The following is a 22,283-nucleotide window of genomic DNA, read 5'->3' on the forward strand; positions in this document are numbered from 1 at the left end:
AATCGAAGCCGCATTTTAGTTTTTGAATAAAGAACACTTAAAACATTTAGATGCAAATTATTCTGCATTATTCATGCTCTCGCGGTCCTTGTAGATTTAAACATTTGCGAGGCCACCTTGATTTGAGTCATTACCTCGACTCGGCTGTTCCGTCATGAATAAGGTATTTCCTACAAGTACAGCACTCGCCTGATGAGCTTTTAAAGTGCCTTTACACTCCTTCTGCGCAGCGCGCATGAGCGAACCGAGCGAAATCCGTCTCAGGTGGTGAATCCTGACAGGAGAGAGAGACTCTTTTCAAGGCTCTTTGGTGAAGGGAACGCAACCAACTTTACCTGAAAGCCAGAAGAGATCCTCAGGAATAAGGCGTCTTTGTCTGAGAATCCTGCTCAATTTGTGCTCCCTTTGTAGTGATGAGGGGTGAAGAGCCCTCGAGAGGCACATCTGAACGCCTGGGAGAGAGACAGACAGTTCTTTTTAATTACTCGACACAGATTGTCGCTGCGCTCGCAATCCCAGATTATTGACTGTTACCTGTACGGACTGACACGTGGGATCAATTGTAATTTGCTTTAGCGTCTCTTCAGATGTGGCTCTAGGATTCTTGAACACACACACACACACACACACACACACACACACACACACAGAAGATGAAGCGGTGATGATATGATTTGAAACATCCTGGCTCTTAGCATCACTTAAATCTACCTCGAAAGAACAAACCGGAGTCTTTAAATTATTCCTTTTCATCTGCACGCAAACAGCCATAAAATGATGAAATCTGCGGATCCCAGAAGCTTTTACTCTTAAGGTCTAAAGCACGGCCCAAATCTGCTGTAATGAAACCGTTGTTTGTTTGTTTGCCGAGAGAGAAAACCTGAGAGAAAGAGAGAGAAAGAGAGCGTTCCTGTGGCCCCTGCAAGAAAAATAAAGTAGTTGACACAGTGTCTCGATCATCTTTACTACCCGCTGGAAGAATTAATATTTAAACATTCTAATAATGCAGCTTGCCTTGCATGCACTTTTAAGCAAAGCAACAATATTTTTCACCTGGGGTAACACAATGATTTTTCATCCTGCTGAGTGCAATTTCCCTTTCTAATGCGTCTGTGGAGCTCCCACCATTGGGCAGGCCGACTTTACTCTTTATTATTTCCCACTGAAAGACAAAAAAATATTCATAGAGGTAAATATATTGAAATGAATTTTCGTGTCCATGAGCAAAGAAGAGCTCAGTCCGCCGTCTCTCCCTTCAAAGCGGTGTAATGATTGAAAAAAAAAACTGCATTATGGGAGAAAGGGTGCGGAAAAATCTAAATATACATGCCCTGAAATCGTCTGCTATTTGAATATCCATAAAGCCGAATATCTAGCGCTTTCCTTCGAAACAGCATCAGTTTTTTTTTTTTTTATTTACCCCACAATGGCTCCAGACAATTGGGGTGTCAAAAAACAGCTAGTAAAATATCACCTAGTGCACAACGCTCGTCTGATTTTCTCTTTCTTTTGGTTTTTAAAAAGCCACTAAATGGGAGATGCACCTGCAACTCAATCTCACATCCCAACAAACAAACAAACACACTGAAAAGAAAAGAAAAGACGTATACAAATGAGTGTAGATATTCCCGGTGGAGTCGAGCAGAACGGATGCGTGCGGAGATCTGCTGTGTGTCACGGAAAATGGATTCCTGAAGCCTGAAGCCTTTGTAATTGATCACGAAAATGAATTGTGGAGTTGTGTGGGCAAATTGAACGACATAAACAAGAGTTATGATCTCCTCTTCGGTTTATGTGTAGCTGTATACTTGAGGCCATGTGTGACATGCACTGGTGCTGGACGACATAGTGAATATTTACAACATACTGTAGTTGTTATTTAATATGCTGGCGATATAAATTTAAGCAACACTGTGTATATATAAGAACAGGAGCAAAATACAGATTAATAGTGTTTTGCATTTGAACTACAGTTGCAATAATGCCATTAGATTCATTTGAAATCAGTTTGAATCGGTTCGGACCAGGCTTCTGAGTGAACTGATTCAAAACACTGATTCACTGATTCGTTTGCTTCATTCAGGAAGGTTCACACGAGTCTCCATGTGGCACTTTCATGTATTCTTTAAGTGTCTTTGAAATATAGGTCCATAGATAATTAGTTATAACTAATTATAAAATTATATAAAATTAAGCAACACCATGAATATATGTGAAGAGAGTGGAAATACAGATGTTAAAATAATGTTTTGCATTAACAAACATACAGTGTGAATCTTTTTTTTCAGCATGCAAAACTGCTCACAGGAGTCTCCATCAGTCATTTTCATGTTAAAAATAAATAAATAAATTCAAAACTAAAATATGTGCATAAATAATACATGCATTATTTTGTATCATTATATTGGTGTATACAAATGAAAATTATTAAATAATGAAAGAGTTTCACTTAGTATGTGTCAAGATATATATTTAACATCACCAGAAGACTCAAAAGTATCAAATATCAAGTTGTTCCCTGCGATATAAATGTTACAGTGCAAATACAGGTGGATATTTTCCCTGTCAGGCTTTCATGTCAAACCTCCGGTGAGCTTTACTAAAGCACACACATACAAGCTTTTATGCACTTATTGCTCTCTAGAGCTCTTCAAAGAGATGCAGTTTTTCCTGCGATGTCTCACCTGATTGAAATCTAACAGCTGCTGCGCTTCGTCTCTCATCTGTTGAGGTGGGAAAGAAACAGACGATTAGTTTCCACTTCACTCTGTTTGAGTCTCGCACGTCTCTGCGGCGAGTCAGACCGGCCTTTGAAAAGAGATCGCTCATGCTAAAGGGGCTCTGACAGGGCAAGGGCAACAGCCTTGGGTTCATCTCTAGCCCACGGCAAAACAGAGCAGTGCTTCTGGCCACACACACACACACACGCGCAGGAAGGTGAAACCAGAGATGGGTTGTATTTAGATGACAAGTTAAAGAAACTGTTCGTGAAAAACAAAACTACTGATATCCTTTACTCATCCTCATGTCGTTTCAGACCCGTAGGCTTTCTCTCTTCTGTGGAAGACTAAAGAAGATGCTTAGCAGAATGTTCACACTGCTCTTTTCCATATAGAAATCATCCTAATTTAAAAAAAAATCTGTTTGGAAGTGAAAATTAAATCTCAAAACGATTTCAAATAAGTTCAGTTTGTAAAATTGCTACAGTATCTTTTTTACAGTAAACTTTACTTAGTTTTACAGTAAACATTTCACAAATTTATATGCAGTGGGCATAAACGTGAACAGATACTTTTACACTATAAAATGGCAAAAAAAAAGCATCAAAAGTTTCTGTTTAACATTCTGATAAACATTTCCTTTAGACTTATGGGTTTGCAACAACAAGAGTGCGAGTGAGCGATTGCATTTTTTAGGTTACTGTCTCTTTAAGGCTGCAGTGCAAGTGTAGACACACTCAGTCTCTCGGCTCTGGAGGAGCTCTGTGTCTCACTCTCTGTCATAGAAATATGGAGAGGCTCTGGAACATCTTTTTAAACTTAATTGATTCTTTTAAAGAAGCGGACTGCGCTGACACATTGTGTTTTGATCAGGAGAGCAGCAGTCGGATGGAGCGGCCTGTCCCTGTGTGTCGCTGGGAATTACTCTGGACTGCTGGGAATGTGGGTTAGACGAATGGGGATTTGCTGGGGTTCGGCCCAGATGCCATTCAAACAATTAGATAAACTCATATCTAATTTAAGTCCAACTGACAACAGCGGTGCACTGGAGTGTGTCATATGCATGCAGAGTGTTTGTCTTCCTTTCTTACATAGTGTGTGTGTATGTGTGTGTGTTTTGGAATGTGTGTTTTGTGCAGCTGTTTCTATGGAGGAGTTTGTGTGTGTGTGTGTGTGTGTGTGTGTGTGCGTGCGTGTGTGTCCATCTGGTGTAAATGAATCAGAGTCATCTTTGCACACATGCATCATCATTCAGTTGTGCACGCGCGTGCTCAGATGTTGCTCTTTCTTAATGGAAAGAGCCATGGAGTTCCTGGATATGTTTTAATGACATATCAACTTTGTCTCTGAGGTTTCTCCTAAAATTCCTCAAGAATGATGAAATAGATAAAAACTAGTTTAAAACTAGTTTAAAACAAAATTAACACTAAATTAAATTAAATTAAATTAAATTAAATTAAATTAAATTAAATTAAATTAAATTAAATTAAATTAACTATTGAAAAAAAAAGAAACATTTGACTTGATTTCCGGTACAAATATCTAAATTCTTAAATCAAAATACAAGCAATTACAATACAATTAAGTATTGTTTTTTTCTTGTTTATAGCATGAACTCGCTTAATTTGGATACATTTATATATATATATATATATATATATATATATATATATATATATATATATATATATATAGATGTGTTTTAATTGCTTGGATATGTGCACTGTAGTTTTTATTTATTTTTTTTTTTTTTTTTAGTTCATCCAAGAGTATAAATCTGTAGAATGAATGTGGAGAGCAGTGAGGAGTTTATATTGAGACATCTCAGGCTTTGTCAAGTCTGGGCACAGTTTTAAGAGAAACATCAATTTTTTTTTTTTACTACAGTAAATGTTCTCCATGCATCAGGAGGTGTCAGTCTAATGTCAAGTGAGTGAGAGGCTGTATTTTTTTAGATAGTTGAGCTCAGATTGAAGGACTCAAGAAGAGGTATACGTGTGCTAATAAAGACACACTCTCTGAAGCATGCACTCTTTCTGAGCGTGAGTTTGAGACGGCAGCGGACGGCGGGTTACAAGACGCTCTGAATGAGTGACAGAGAGCCGCACGCTTCAGAAAACACATGAAAGACAGAAATAAAACCAGAGAAGAGGATGAGTCGAGACTGTAAATGCAAAGCTGTCTCTGTCTCTACGTACAGTGACCTTGATAATTGTGATGGTCATTAAAATAAGTGCTCATTATTCTTCAAGGTGCGTCTCAGCATTACACTGATCAATGTGTGTCACACACGCTAATGAAACCTGTTATTGTGATTGCATCCTGCGCCGTCTTACCCACCAATCAATATTAACAGCTCGTAAAAAACTGTGCTGAAGAGATTAGCCGCAGAAATGAGCAGAGATACTTAAACAAAGTGCATCGAGCACAGGGAGAGTTTAAACCTCACGTGACTGAAAGATGCAGTGTGTGTGATTGAGTCTGACTCGCTCCAGAACAGAGAAGCTCACAGATGAGTGTGAGAATATCACATTAATAAGAGCAAAATTACAGTTTTGTGGCTTTATTTCATGCTTTTTGCTTTGAGAACATTTACACTACCCTTAAAAAGTTTGGGATCGGTACAATATATATATATATATATATATATATATATATATATATTAATTATTATTTACATTTATAATAACTATTTTCTATGGGAACATCTGTTAAAGTGTAATGTATTTCTGTGATGCTCCGCTGTATTTTCAGCATCATTCCTCCAGTCTTCAGTGTCACATGATCTTCAGAAATCATGAAAATATGATGATTTACTGCTCAAGAAACATTTATGATTATTATCAATGTTGAACACAGTTGTGCTGCTCAATATTTTTGTGGAAACTGATACATTTAATTTTTTTCAGGATTCACAGATGAATAGAAAGTTCAAAAGAACAGCGTATATTTGAAATATAAATCTTTTGAAGCATTATAAATGTCTTTACTCTCACTTTTGATCAAGTTGATGCATCATTGATGAATGAAAGTATTAAAGGGATAGTTCACCCACAAATGAAAATTATTTCATCCAAAGCCGTATGAGTTGCTTTATTATGTTGAAATATAATATAACATATTATATAACTATATATAATATACCAAATGTTTGATTACCAGCAATCTTCAAAATATATATTTCAACATAATAAAGCAACCCTTACAGGTTTGGAATGACATGAGGATGAGTAAATGATGACAGAATTTTCATTTTTGGGTGAACTATCCCTTTAATCTTATTGATCCCAAACTTTTAAACGGTAGAGAATATGTTAGTGTAATCTTACAAGTAATAAAATGCATTTTCAGTAAGTAAATAGAGTTAATTTGGAGTTAACATTGATTGGCTTTATCTCTCCTCAGTAACAGAACCACAGTTATTTTTGGATCATTTGACAGATTTTAAATAATAATAATTTAAAATAATTTAAATAAATATCCTTGTTGACACACAAATACGTAACAGTCTGTATTCTACATGTTATCGCATTTAAAGCGCTGAGTGTCTCCGATAGAGACAGAAACGCGTCTCTGTTCTAAAACAAGGCCTGTAATTGTGCCAGTGACCTGATCTGTGTCTGCGCGCCGGAGAATCTGTAATTATCGCTTGTTAACCAGGACAGAGCACCTGCTACACTGAAAAAAGGTTTGAAGAAACAGAGCTGGCAACCTCTAGAGCTGCCAATCATGAGAGAGAGAGAGAGAGAGAGAGAGAGAGAGAGAGAGAGCTCGTCTGAGCAGTTAAATGCGCGCTGTGTTTGCTCTGCTACAATAGAGTGAACATTACCCAGCACAACTCTCATTACCCACACACACACTCACACACACACACACACACACATATTACCGGCTCACATTGTTGGGTTGGAATGGCGCTCCTGCATTTCTGAGATTTGCTCATTATGCTGCGTATTAAAGGCGTGAGTCCGTAATCAACCCGCGCTTCGAGCCAAAGAGCGCCGCCGCTTCACGTCTCCCAGCAACAATGCGCGCTCCCACGATCCGCAGAGACTGGAGAAATGGTTTAGTAAATACCTTTATACCGTCTATGGTTAATACAGGACGGGTCGTGTTTTATTAAGCGGGCCTGACACCGTTCACACACGCAGCGCCGGAGAGCGCGTGCACCTGCCTGATAATCGCGAGCGTTCAGATGTGTGTCGACACAATGAGAAACACGCCGGTATTCATCGCAGACTGAAAGAATTGTAGAGAGACAAAAAAGAGGTATAAAACCAGTGAACGGAAACAAGATACAACCAAGAACATGATGACACAAGATCGCATTTTCTCTTTCCACTTGTCTTTGTTCCTTTTTTCTTTTTTTTGGCCTGTTTGCTGGAGTTGAACGTGACGCGAGTCAGAAATATATATATATATATTCTGTTGTACTGCGGAGCTTCTGTCACGAAAACAAATTCCTCGTATGTGTAAACATACCTGGCAATAAAAGCTCATTCTGATTCTGATTCTGATTCTGATATATATATATATATATATATATATATATATATATATATATATATATATATATATATATATATATATATATATATATTTGAAATACAATTATTTCGTCCATTGTCCTCATTTGAAAGTCACTTTGGATAAAATCATCTGCTAAATGACTAAATGTAAATATAATATAAAATACATCAAATCAATCATTATTTTATTTCAGGTAGCTATCAGAGAAAGCAACATTTCTCATTTTATTGTAGTTTGATATTGATATACTAAACTAACTTAAACTGAAATGCAAATTAAGAGCTATATTGAAATATTTTACAAAATAACAATAAAAACGCAACAAAAATACAAATACAGATTATAAAATACAATATATAGAGTACTTTGAAATTGCAATTCGTTCGGAATAACAGAATAACAAAACACAAATAACTAAGTATTAAATAAGTAAACTATGAGTTAACAAACATATTGGCTATTCATCTGCACACTTTTTTTAAGCTGAAAAATGAACATCACTCTAATTTCTATAGCTACACCAACAACAGAATTTAACTAAGTTTTGGGATGCTATTTATAGATATACAATGGCAAGCAAAGACTCAGACGAATCAGCAAAGACTCAAAGGAATCAGATTCACATCTGTCCAAATGAACTGATTCATTAAATGATCCAGATTCACCAATGCAGTTTTAGCAAGTACAGTTCAGTCATTTGACAGTTTTTTTTTATTTTTTTTTATTTTGCTCTTGCACTGTATTTAAAACCACAAATACTAAGAACAAAACATCATTCATTGGATTTGATCAATATCAGGTCCCAGAAAACGTGTGCAGACCTCAAGGTAGCAAATTAAATATTCTCTTCTTTCTTTTTCTTGTCTTTTTTTGTATGCATTTAATCCACAATCAATCATATATAGGACCAGTGTATGGAATTTGTTGTTATACAATAATAATAAAACAATAAAATAAAAACACAATACAGTATTTAAAAGCAAATGAGGTCAGGTTTGGTTACGTGATGCATGATTTTGCTTTGTAAAGCATAGCTGACTGCTGGATAACGAGCATTAGCTCATATTACAGTTTGTGATTTTCTTTGGTATTAATTATAGAAGCGATTTGAAGAAGCCCAAGCGTTTGCAGTGTGTGAATGCTCTGTGTTCAGGACTCGATCCGCTCCCCTCGAGAACGCCACCGCTGTTTAACCGTGTGACATGTTGTCATATTGGAGAGTGGCGAAAGAAAGAAATCAATTGCCAATTAAATGGTGCACCTTGTGACGATGACAAAATACATTTGGTGTGGAGAGAGAGAGAGAGAGAGAGAGAGAGAGGGAGGAGAAGGTAATGAAACTCTAATGACTATTTTTGCAGGCCTCTGATGCAGCTGAGTGGAAGTTGTGCCCTCTGGTCTTAGAGTCTGTCAGCTCGGCTCTCCTCAACCCTTCCCTGACATTACCGAATTACCCAGCAGGCCCTGGGGCACGACTCGGGATGCCACTCTCTCACACATCTGCCGCACTAAAGGTGCCACCTTAGGACAAAACAGCCAGAATCACCAAAGTGTAAATACCTGAAATTGACAAGAGCTGATACCTTTTCCCCCGCGCTCCACATCGCCTGAATTTCTCGGGGCACGAATGCACATGGCACGTCTTTTCTTTCTGGTGCATCTTTTTTCTGCGAGCTCTAGTAAACAGGGCTTACTGCTTGCATGCATGTGTGTGTGTGTGTGTGTGTGTGTGTGTGTGCTGAACTTGTGAACTAAGTGGTAAATTAGTGTATTCTGAGAAACACAGAGTTGAAACTCGTGTGTGATGTCTCTCCTTCTGCAAAACCAGAAATACAGCAACTCTCCGCTGCTGAAATATGCTAGCTGTTAAAATAAATGAAGGATATGAAAAATAATGCATTGTGTACCAGAGTTAGACAAACTTTCCATGCATGGTTTCGGTGTTTGCAGTACATATGAACTGTGTTCCAAACCCTAGTGAGGTCCCTTAATAGATAGCATTCAAATCAAAATAAAATCTCACAAGTGACTGATTTTGAACACACAGGTAGCAAACTCATGTGCCACACACACACGGACAATGGACGAAATAATTGTATTTCAAATATATATATATATATATATATATATATATGATTTTTCATTATTAATTACAAAGTATCACTAAAAGTAGTCATTTTTGGTTTATCCAATATTTGTGTGCACTATATATACTGTATTTTACACTTTATATATATATCTTTATTTTATTTTATTTCTTCCCTAGAGCAGGTGGCAATGCATTCTGGGATTGTGTTCTCCACTGCCTTATTTTGGCCAAGAAACAGGTGAAAGGCAGCAGGCACTGTGATATTGCTGCTGCTCACATTAGGGAGCTATAGACTGATCACATATTCATACAGTATGAATTCATCTAGATCAGCTTCATCAAAACTAGAGCGGTCTCATTATATAGGAATCAGCTGGAGCTGTTGTTGTTGTTTCTCTCTGGCAGCTGTAGCCGGTTTGTTCTGACCTCCAGAATCAGGGGAAACTCTGAAGAATAAGCCCAGTTTTCATTTTCTCCCCAGAGTCTGAATTCTTTTCAGATTTCTGTTTGTCTGCTGGACCGTAAATCTCTTCAAGATCCTGTTTTTAAATTTAAAAAAAAAAAAAAGCTCCTCAGTTCCGTCTTTTATTCTGGAATAATCTGCTCTTTAATGAGCTGTCAGTGATGTCAGTCAAGAGCAGAGATCTGAAAACATCAGGACCAATATGACGTCCACAGCGGCCGCTGACCTCTGACCTCTGACCCATTTTATGGAGAGAAGAAGCCGTGGATGTGCTCTAACTCAAGAGCTTTGCAGCCACTCAACGCTACAGTGTGTGTGTGTGTGTGTTGTTTATCAGGGCTACACCTTGTCAACTGAACTGCCAAAATCCAGCAGGAAAATAAAGCAACAAAAACAAATCAGCGACATGTGTCAGAGTTTTATAATATAATATCTATTAGGGGTGTAATGGTACGTGTATTCGTACCGGACCGTTTCGGTACAGGGCTTTCGGTACGGTGCACGTGTGCACCGAATGACCGAATGCAATATTTTGTACGCGGAACATAGGAACTCCGCGTTCAGCGCAAATCCCGCCCTGCAGCTGATTCTGAGGCCGGTGACACACTGGCTGCGTGGCGTGAGCGTGATGTTTCCGCTGCATGTCAGTTGCGTGACGGCTGCATCGCGTTTTCTGTGTCTTTACACATCAGAATCGTGCCTGACGCGGCGCTGGCGCGCTGCTGCTACTGTAGGTGACTTAGAGGGAGACCGCTGACAGACCAGGATCTTGTGTTCACGACAACAATATCTATACTTCATGTTGAGCATAAACATAAAGCCTACTGATAAAGGACACCGTCAACAGTATTGACGGCAAAATAGACTATGTTGCAATATTCCAGTGTGTCACCGGCCTAAGGTTTTCAAAAGGCATCACGCGAGTGTGAACATCACTACAACTAGGAAAAAACTATTGTAATTCAAACGCAGCTCCCGTCGGCATTTAAACAGACCTTTGCTCTTAATTCCGATCGGTCCAATGCAATAACGAAATCTGAGCAGGTCTAAAAACTGAAACTGTTGATGCTGCACTTTACACTTTGGAAAAGTTATATATATATATATATATATATATATATATATATATATATATATATATATATATATATATATATATATATATATATATATATATATTTAAATATGAGCAGGCCTACAAGCTGGGATTGGTAATGCTGCACTGTAATCATAGTTATTTATTTATATTTTTCATTATATTTTATTATATGATATTGGTTTGAGTATTTTATTTAGTGGAGAACTTTGCAAGCAGTATTTTATTCATTATTCTGTTTTGTATTTTATATATATTTTATTAAAAAGTATTTTAAAAAGTGTAAACAAGTTTATAGTAATAAACAACCTGCTGTTTAATGTTTGCATTTCTTTCCCTTACTGTACCGAAAATGAACCGAAGCGTGACTTTTAAACCGAGGTACGTACCGAACCGTGATTTTTACGTACCGTTACACCCCTAATATCTATTCATTAATCAATTTTGTTTAATATATTACATGGAAAGATGTTTTGTTGATGTATTTCCTATTAAAGCTGGATGTTGGGAATTTACATAAAATGGCTTGACATTTTAAAATAGTCAGTAGTCTCTCCTTTTGAATATTTATTATTATTATTAGTAGTAGTTGTAGTGTTTGATAATAATAATTATTATTATTTTATGCAAATCGCCCAAGAGATGATCCCAAGAATCATTTCTAGTATTTAATAATAACAATAATAATGTAAGGCGTAGTTGTTGTAATAGCGGTTGGACTAGTGCTGATAATTCGTCATTAGTGCTAATGAAATCTTTGCGGCTGTAGCTGATGAAGGTAATGATGGGACAATGGCATCTATCAGCCACAAGTTTAATTAGAGAACTGAAGCATTACGCTCAAATATTAATGATGCCGACTGTATTTATGAGCCCTGCACTCATATCTGCCACACAGTTTGACCAAATCTCTCTCTCGATGTATCCCACAAGCCCTCGGGGCCAAAAACAGACCCTCACCCCATATCTCACACACACACACACACACACACTCAAAGATTTTATGTGTGTTTGTGTGTGTGTGTTTCTTGTCTGTCCTTGTAAGAGAATCTAAAGTCTGTCCGGTGTTCAGTAGTCCTATGTTTAATTCACAAACTCATTTTCTGGCAGAGAAGTTGTGTTATATCGTTCATATAGTCACTCTGCTGTGTGTCGTATCTAAAAAAAACTCTTTATCTGTGACTATATCCACAATATCATGTCACTGTGAGCGTCTAGTTGCCTGAAAGCAGTACTGAATAGGATACAGCACTCCTGGGCCAAATAAACACAAACAAACTGTACTCTATAAACCATAAAACAGACATTTATATACATGCATCTCATAATAATGAGTTCTTATAACCTTATTTCATGAAGAGCCGTTTCTGGAGGCAACAGGCCACATGTAAACACGTGTGTGTGTGTGTGTGTGTGTGTGTGTGTGTGTGTGTGTGTGTGTGTGTGTGTGTGTGTGTGCGTGCGTGTGTGCGTGTGTGTGTGGGCTGGTCCTCTGCAGAATCTCAGAAGGTTTTGCTCTCTTGCTCTGATCATGGCGTAGGCAGAAGCCTTAGAAACGTGATCTACAATCACACACACACACACACACACACACACAGCGAGAGGGCCGATGCAGGTGGGGGTTTACTGATGTATTGATTTTTATGATGGTCTCTCAGAATATCAGTCTTTGTTTAGCCAACGTGGCCTGTAAATATCCAGCACTAGCCTTCACGATGAAAGTTAACACACATTCGACTTAATCTATGTCTCTTCCTCCCCCTCACTCTGTTCATCTCTACTCAACTTATTTTCGCTGCCGTTTCTACCCTGCTAGTATTTTCTCTACGAGCATTTTGCAGTTTTTCTGTGATTTCGGAATGAGCGTGTTTGGATGTTCCTTCCAAATACTGTGCAACACACACACAGATCCATTCGCTGACTATCAGACCTTCTTCTGCCCAGAATCCAGTGAATCCTACAGGAAGGTTGAACAAGGTCAACTCAGAGCCGCACCTGTTATGTTCTGTCTTACTATGTTTGAATGGCAGATGTACAGTAGATTCAAGATGATTTGGAATATAGGTTCCAAAAGGGTTTTTTGCAGCGATGCAATAGGAGAACCAGTTAGAAGAACCATCTTTCAATTTCACTAAAGGTTCTTTATAGTGGAAACTTTTCTTTAGATTATTAAAATGTTCTTTAAAAAATTGTTCTTTTAATAACACTTCACTTGTTCTTTTAATGTTCACTGAAAGCTTCTTTGGGGAACCAAAAATGGTTCTTCTATGGCATCACTGCGAAAACCCCATTTATCAACCTTTATTGTTGAGATTGTGGATCTATGAATACCAGTAAAAAAACTTTTATTTTTAAGAGTGTATGTCTGTTCTCTGGGAATCGACCCCACAATCTTGACATTACGAGCACTAAAACTGCAGCACGCCGCTGTCTTCACTTCAGTTGCATTTTGCCACACTTTGATGAAAGCAGGTTTGTGTTTTGTTCTGCTGTGAGCTGGTCGTGTCGGGTTCGAGAGTCAGCGTTCCCTCGTGGTTTGGTTCAGAGCGCTGACAGGAAGCTGGAGGGGTTGTTGACTCACAAATCCCTGCCGAACGGAGCTCGGAGGAAAACTAATCTGACCTTCTAATATTACAACACCTCAAATGTCTTCACTTCTGTCTGCCGCACATCTCTTGTTCTCCTAACGGGCCACACGGGTCCATTCAGCTAATCGGATCTGTTCCTCAATGAGTCTGATCACATCTCTGTGCCAGTCATAGTTACTTGTGATTTTGCAGATGCTCTTGTTACAGATATAGTAGTGACCCAGTTTGCATGGTACTACAGTGCATCTTGATACCAAATACCGCTTTGTTGAGGATGATATTAGCCAAAAAGCATGCATGGATGCCCTTAAAAAATTCTCAATTCTATCTGAAATTGTGCTGCACTAATTCTAATCGCACACATTTAGGATGGACACAGTACAAAATGTAATGAAGGCAGTTTGGAATAGCATACTCACATTTCTGTCTTTTTCTGCAGTATGCAGTATCTGAATTTACAAGCAGGATTTAATTTTTTATAATTTTTTTTGCAGGGTTATTATAGTTAACTTAAAAGTAAGATTTAAACTGAAATATAATTTCTTAAAGTTTATCATTTCAGCTAGTGTTATCAATGATCATTATCATGTACCGCGACATGTATCATTTTAATTTAGTTTAACTTGATGTACTGAAATGTAACTAAAACGAAACAAAATGAAAAATGAAAATGAAAAAATAAAGACATAAAAATACTAAAAACAATTATAATTTTAACTTAGTTGAACTAAAATAAGATTTAAAACTGAAATAAAGTTAATAAAAATAGACACAAATACTTAAATACAAAAACAAAACAAACAAAAAAAATCACTACAACTAAAATTAAAATGAAAACAAAAAATATTTAAAAAATGCAAAATATTTATTAAATGCTATAATATTATATCAGTGATAATCGAATAACACTACTTAATTGACTTTATTAAATACATTTTTAGACAAAAGATTCTATGAACTTCCCACTATCCACTGCAGCTTCTGATTAGTGTATGGACATTGTGAGAAAATCAAGCACACAGTTAAATCTTGAGGAAGTGATGCAGTGCTTTATGCAGTATACATTAAGAAAGCTATAGTATTGTATTCTGAACACAGTCAGTGTGAGCATTAATAGACAGGACAGTGTTGTGATCTCTGCAACTGTCCAGTTCAGGGTCACTCATGTTTTAACAGTCTGTGAATTTCCTTCATGAGAAAAAGTAACATTTCTCTGTTCATCTCAACAAGAAGTTTGAATTATTCATATATTCAGGAAGTCTTCCTCTCGTTCTCTATCTTTCACCCTCTTTAGTGTGTGTGTGTGTGTGTGTGTGTGTGTGTGTGTGTATGTGTGTTTGTGTGTGTGTGTGTGTGTGTGTGTGTGTGTGTGTGTGTGTAGCTGTACAAGCTAAAATTGCTTCATCATGCTAAAGTGAGGTGAGCATAAATTATTTAGTTAAACCTGAGGAAATCACTCCTCTCTCTGGGAATTTGTGTCAGTGTAGGCTGCTTAAATTTCAGACAGATGGACACTTTCTCTCCCGCTTCAGAAATGTGTGTTTCCAGTGCAAAATAATGAAATAAAGACAAAAACCGAAAGTGAAGATCTAATGTGAGGAAGTGCTGTCAGAATTCACTGTACTGAATCTGTAAAACACGACTTGACACAGATAAACTGCACTTCAAACACACACTCAGTGGTTGTGAAGTGTCATATTTGGATGTTTGTTCATGACGGCTGAATGCATAACTCCACCTGATTTTCCTAGGAACAAAACAACATGATAAGATGCTTGTACCTCGAACCTCTCTGCCCTCACAGTCTCTGTCTCTCTTTTATCTCTCACCTACAGCTCAATGCCTAATACAATAAGCCCAGCAGCCCCTCCTCTCTCTCTCTCTCTCTCTCTCTCTCTCTCTCTCGTGTTTTTAGTTTTCACTCAGGTTAACCTCTAATACTGTAACTCACACTCTTAACGTGTCTAGATTCTCATGAAGTAGAGTATTAAATTAGTTTTTAAAAACACTTTTTTATTTTATTTTATTTTTTTGCTGATAGTGGTAGTTCAGAGTAGTCTAAATGTTTGTCTTAATAATCTTTCATCAAAATATTAACATATTGATCACGCCGGTTGATGATAGTTGTGATTTTGCAGGTAGATCCTTTGTGTTTCAGATATATTGGTATAGTGGCAGTGACACAATATGCATACAATACAGTGCCATACAATTGCATTTTAATACCACAGACCCATTTTTTTGTTGATAATATAAACCCAAAAAGCATGCATGGATTGCATGCATTTTAACTGAATAATGAGCATTTACTATTGTCATTTGCATTATTGACACACTATTTTTTTATTTACACTGTAAAGTTCCATCCTTCAGATTAGACGTTAAACCGAGGTCCTGACTCTCTGTCGTCATTAAAAATCCCAGGATGTCTTTCGAAAAGAGTAGAGGTGTGACCTCGGCATCCTGGCTAAATTTGCCCATTGGCCTCTGACCATCATGGCCTCCTAACAATCCCCATACGCTGATTGGCTTTATCACTCTGTCTCCTCTCCACCAGTAAGCTGGTGTGTGGTGGGTGTTCTGGCGCACTATGGCTGCCGTCGCATCATCCATGTGGGTGCTGCACACTGGTGGTGGATGAGGAGATACCCCCTTACAATGTAAACCGCTTTGAGTGCCTAGAAAAGTGCTATATAAATGTAAGGAATTATAAAGTTGCTTTGACACAATCTGTATTGTTAAAAGCGCTATATCAATAAAGGTGACTTGACTTGACTTGACTTGACACTTAAAAATCCTCAAAATGCTAAATGGTACGGAGCCCAGATAATGTGTTAGCTTTTTGTGGGATGCAGTAAATCTAATCTCATGCAATAATTAGAGACAATGATAGAATTAAAATTATTCTATATATTTAGCTTTCATAATGTGCTCAATGTCTAAAACAACTTTCCTATTTAGTCATCAGTTCCTCCTAAGCCTCTGCCTACATTATTGTTTTGGAAATCAAAAAGTGGTTTGACTTTTGGCTTTAAATTGTTATTGTGAAAATGCACTGTAAAATTTAGCTTGTACACTACATTTATTTCTAAGTAGTATTAATAATACTACTTATTGGAAAATATTTTAAAATGGCTAGCTAGATGCCCAACACTCAATTGGGCACACAAATATTTTTTTTTACTTTGAACTCGTATGCAGGAACTCCACAGGAGAACATGAAGGCAGCATGAATCTTGTAAAGTAGTTAAAATGGCAGATGTAATAACAGAGTGGAACATCTCAAGGAATTCTGGGAGGCGGCATCTCCTCGTGTGTGTTTCTTGTGTCGGCGTTGGTGAGAGGTTAGGTCACATTTTCATGTGTGTTTTCAGAAGGAATGAAGCGCCAAGTTCTCGGCCCAGTGGAGGGAAACAGTTTCTCAGGGCGAGAGATGATTAACTGTTATCTCAGCACGGATTTGATGTGCGCAGCTCCGCTGACTCAGGTAGAGTCTGCAAACGCTGCACAGGAAATGAAATTTCTCCCCCGTCCCACCAGGACAGAGTATAATCCTCTCGGCACAACCAGATTAGCACTGCCGCTAATTGGTGACAGCTTCCTCTCTGTCAACCAGTTTACCGCCTGTGCAGGTGCATGTGCGCCACGTCTGATTTCTTTTCAAGCCATTAGAGAATAAAGCCACGTTTGTGTAGTGCTAAAAGGAGCTGCCTTCTTATTTACTCTTATATCCAGGAATGGTAAAGATGTGTAAATAGATGTTGTTGATTCTATTGACTTTACTAAAAGGAGAGAGGCATTTTTGAACATTTTATCTTGTGAAAAAACATCTTATCTCTGGCAGAACAGAGGTAGTTCCAAACATCCCTGATCAGGAGCTGACAGTCTGTGTTTTACTCGGCGGGGAGGTGGTGTTTTTTATTTTTATTTTTTTCTACATGAGACGCTAGGACAACTCTTGCTTTTGTGCATCTAATGGTCCGTTGGCACCTTGAGTTCTGTAAGAAGCCAATTTGTAGTGGTGACAGAGCTAGTGCGTGTGCGGTTAACGCGAGGCTACCTAACTGCCTCGGTTCAAGCTGTAAAAGGCTGATTAGTTCCTTTCTGCCGTGCCGCAGCTGAGTTCCTGTCACCCACACGGCTTTCATCCTCTCACACCTTACACATACACAGCACAGATAAGAGCCGCGGTAACAAACAGGCTCACACACACACATAAACCAAAAAAGAAACAAGCCCATCACAAATAAAAGCTTTCAGTAGCAGCGGCCCTTTCTGTGTGTCCTCTCACCTCACGGCTTTATCCTGCTTTTCTCCAGGTCCCCAGGTGGATATCCCTCTCCGTCCTTTAGCCGATTGATGGGGCTCTGGGTTATTATGAGTGTCAGTAGACGCTCTTTAATAAAGATGAGCTGGTGAGATGCCTGTGATACTGACAGAATACTGTCCATCTAAAAATAACAAGTCCAACGAATTGTGTACACTTTCTTTTTCAGGTTTTATACTCTCTTTATTTAATAAAAAAGATAGATAGATAGATAGATAGATAGATAGATAGATAGATAGATAGATAGATAGATAGATAGATAGATAGATAGAATTTACCTAATAGATACAGTTATATAATTTTGCTGCAGATTTGGCAGTGGAGCAACTTCACTCCTGAAATACAGTGTAGGAAACACCATTATGTGTCTCTTTAGGTCTAATTACCTGTTTTGCATTTGTTAATGATGATAACAGGAGTGTATAGTTTGGATGAAAAGGCTTCATATCTACTGCTGAAAGAGAAAGGGTTTCAATATCAGCTATGTGCTTAAAAGTGTCCGGCACTTGGAAGTCTAAGGAAAGCAGGAAAAGATGAAAGGCTTTTGTTAAACATCTGCATAGTCCAGGTTTCCTGTGACCCAGTGAAACCCCAAGCCCGAACCAAATCACTCCCATCTTCCTCTCTCTCTCTCTATTTTTCTTTGAGACAGAAAAGTAAACCCTGCCGTCGTTTGATTCTGTGCCGAGATGGTGACAGGAAGCAGGAGGGGAAAACAAAAGACCTCCAGGGTGAGGGATGGAGGGAGAATGATCAGGTTGGTGATGGAAAGTGCCAGTTTGCCTGACTACCATTTTTTTTTCACCTAGAGGTCCAAATACAGTTTTTCTTAGCTATGGCACAATCTGCCCCCCCCCCACCTCCACCCCTCCATGATGACACAGTCTAGCATCCTTCAGCGGCCAGAGGGGTGGGGTAATTAAAGCTTTCATTATTGTGTTGCTTATCTCTCTGGAAGGAGAAACGTGAAAATCCCCAAACAAAGAAAAGTGTGTATAAGATGATTATGGTGTGGTCTAAGCACAAATATATATATATATAAAAAAAATGGTTCCTTGCACTTTCTTAAAGCAGGAGGAGTGTGTTTATGGGGTTTGCTGGATGATTAGATCCCTGTTTGCTTAGTTTGAAGAGAAAAGCAAAAACGTAGCAGTTTGGCTTTTAGCTGGACTTCCATCTCAAAACTCTGTGGGGTGAATTCACAAAAATTGTGCTACCTTTTTGTTGTATTTCAGTCCAGCTTCAATAGCTTGTATATGTGTAGGCTACTTGTTTAATGCAAGTCACTTTAGATTAAAAATAAATAAATAAATAAATAAAAACTGTTTTAAAATTGTCTTCAGCACAAACATACCTCCATTCTATGTGAACAAGGATTATTAAAAAAAGTAAATGACACCATCAGTTCAATGTTGGTGAATCCCCCACATGTTCTTTTTCAGGCTAAACCTTCTTTTCTGATAGCACGTTTCTGTGAGTTTATACAGGGCAAATAATGAAGAGAGTGCTTAACAACGGCTTCCGGTCTGAATAAAGATTTGAGAGCAGCCATAGGGAATTCAGTTCAGACAGGAAGTGCATCTAACGGCCATGGAGAGGGAAACCTCTGACCCGGACCTGTCAACTGTCTGGGAGAACACATGGATGGCTCGCAGGCATAGAAAAGGACCCAGTGTGTGCGCTTCCGTGTGCGTAGAAGCGCTGAAAAAGCGGGAGTCCATAATCACAATAACGTGTTTAACGTGTAAACTAGCGAGAGACGGATTATAACTGTCCGTGGGAACTGCGAGGAGGCGACAATTCAACTGTTCACCTTTTTCTCTCCACATCCGTCGTCATAATGACCTGTCTATTCTTCCACTGTCTTGCCTTACCTCAGGCACCTTGCCACCATTTCTTCATTGCATTTCCCAATTAGGCTTGTACTCATTGTTAGTTTATTAGCAATGGCAGGGGCTCCACAAATGTGTTTGCTGATATTCACTTGTTAATGACCAAATTCAAACCCTATTGAACGGATACGCAGCTGTGAGAGGCCGCTAATAATAGCCTCTCTGAGACAAAAGATGAAGGAAATGGCATTACAGGGGCGTAACAATAGAACTCCATTGGTACTCTAATGGCATGGCCTTTCATTTAGAAATTGTTTCCTTTTTAAATTCTTTGAGCTGCCTGCATAAATCCCTGTGCTCAGTGGGCATTTCTGCAGGTCAGGAGCGTGCAATTGAGAGCGCATTTGTGCACGCTCCCTCTGAAAGGTATTACCACCTGGGGAAAGCCTTCCCGCGCTTTCCACTGCGCATTAGTGTGGTTTTAACTAGGCAGGTACTGTTCATTAGGGCAGAGGTAAGGGGGGAAGAAAAGTGAGAAGAACAAACAAGTCGAGGCATTTGTTCGCAGTGTAATCTACACATCAATTATCCTGCTGAGCTAATTAGCACCTAACTGTACCCCAGGTACCTGCACTCTTGCAAAAAAATGGCTTTCATGCCTGTGATCAAAAGAGAATGGCTCAGAGGGAAATGCTCGGAGAACTGAGCCAGAGAGGTAGACAGGACATCAAAACTTCCAGTTTTACCCACTGAACTGTACTGTGCAACGCTCTGCGGCCCCTATGTATACCTAAAGAAAACAGGGAATGCTCAATTATGTAAGAAACAAACAAGCATCGTGGTGCACTACTTGCACCACTTGGTTTCATCATTTGTTGGCTGAATATTGAGATGTTGCATTGCAATCAAAAGTGGAGGCAGATGAACATGGCAGATGGGTTTGCAGGGGTGGAGTTTAAATGGAGTAAATGAATGGAGAAGTTCTGTGTGCATCACCAGAGAGAAGTCTGTGAAGGTCTGGTTACAACATTTTGATTTAACATTACAAGGTCAAAATAAATAAATAGATAAAAAAAAAAAAAAAAAAAAAAAAACCCGTTAAAACGTTCCAGTGATGAATTGATCTATAACTTTTGATCTATTTTTTTTTCAGTTATAAATGCAGATATGGTCTATTATGCTGTGTAGGTCATTGTTTAAATATTCAGCATATCAATATGAGCACCTTTGTCATGCTAACGGCCTCCGTTCTGCAATAAAGGTGCAGTGTGCAGTTGTGTCTAAGCGGGCCAGCTGAAGATTAGGCTTAAGAGAGGCGCATTTAGCATAAGAAAGCTTGGCAGGGGGTCTGTCAGCATGCCGCGGGGCTGTCTGTCTCAGGTCGTTATTTGGGTTGAGCCGCGCGCGGGTCTTGTGTGACAGAGCATGGGGCGATCGCAGCATCCAGCTCTAATTAAATGCGTTGGTGTGTTTCTCAGGATGGCAGTGAAAAGGCAGGTGAAAGAACTTGAATGTCTTTCCATGTGTTTATGCCATGCATTAGTAATGCACAGGGATGTTTACCAAGTCAAACTCGTTTCCACAGCTAATCGATGATGGAATATCATGTTGGTGAATGTGTGTAAACCAACTGGTTGAGTTAAACAGCTTGCTGCTGGTGTTCATCAGCGAGCAAGGGTTAATTGGGCTCTGTAACTGTGTCAGGTGCGTGTGGGGCATCGGTGGCCCCTGTTGTCACCAGGGCCTCATTTGCTGATTGGGGAATGGCGGTAACAGGATGAAAAGGGGCTGTTTCCTGCAGCTTGTTTGATACCTGGTGGGGAGCTTTTCAGGTGACAAAGACTCTGAGCGGTAGGGGGGAACAGATGTGTTCTACCCTCTCATTAGCATCTGAATGAGCAGCTCAGATTGGGCTAGCCGGGGGGGTTCTACCTCTCACCTGGATAGTCCTGCTCTGATCTTTATACCATCTGAGGACCTCTGCCCCCCCGTTCTCTCTCTCCATCTGACCCCCAGCTGGGCGCTGGCAGAGTTTTATGACAGTAATCGACCTGAGCACAGATGCTTTTCCCAAAACCTGCCCTCGCACAGATTTCACCCTCTTATTGTGCCTGAAACGCATCAGGAAAATTCACCCTCACGATGAATGTGACCCCATCATGACCCCCTCGTTGAGGCCTGGAAGACGTCCAAGAGGCTGCTTTCCCCCCAACCCCCTGCAGACTTCGGTATTTTGGCAAATCTGAGCACACTTTGAGACAGATGAGATGTTTTCTCAAGAGACTAATCTCCATTTGCTCTATATTTGTTCTCACTGCTGTCTTGAAGAAATGCTTGAGATCTAATTTGTGACTGTTTTCCTGTGGTGAACCAAAGTGTAAAGAAGTTCTTAAGAAATGACATGGTGTGTAAACACAACTGTTTTATTTCAACGTGTTTAAACTGTAGAAAGTCATGCTGATCTTCAGGTGGGACTCTGTCGGACAGAGATAAAAGTTTTCTTTCCAAAGGTTATTCTGCACTGGACTGTGAGCCAGGAATGCGGTGCAACCTTGAGTGGCTCAAAACGCTGTTCTCAGCTTGTACTTATCTCAGGGTCCGGCTGATTGTTTAACACTGCAGAATAAGAAGGAACATA

The 22,283-nt window shown here is 39.0% G+C and overlaps 1 protein-coding gene across 5 annotated transcripts in view; it reads left to right on the top strand.

Moving 5' to 3' along the window:
• LOC132152217 (zinc finger E-box-binding homeobox 2-like) overlaps positions 1 to 22,283 on the top strand; it is a 71,339-nt gene that overhangs the window by 20,984 nt on the left and 28,072 nt on the right. The window contains exon 1 of one of the 5 annotated variants that reach the window (XM_059561028.1): positions 18,463 to 18,570. The exons of the other annotated variants lie outside the window; for them this stretch is intronic. The gene's annotated coding sequence lies outside the window, so the exon portion shown is untranslated. Of the gene's footprint in view, positions 1 to 18,462; positions 18,571 to 22,283 lie in introns of those variants that run through there. 5 annotated transcript variants of the gene reach the window in all.

Source organism: Carassius carassius, chromosome 10 (genome assembly GCF_963082965.1).
Source record: "Carassius carassius chromosome 10, fCarCar2.1, whole genome shotgun sequence".
Classification (NCBI taxonomy): domain Eukaryota; kingdom Metazoa; phylum Chordata; class Actinopteri; order Cypriniformes; family Cyprinidae; genus Carassius; species Carassius carassius.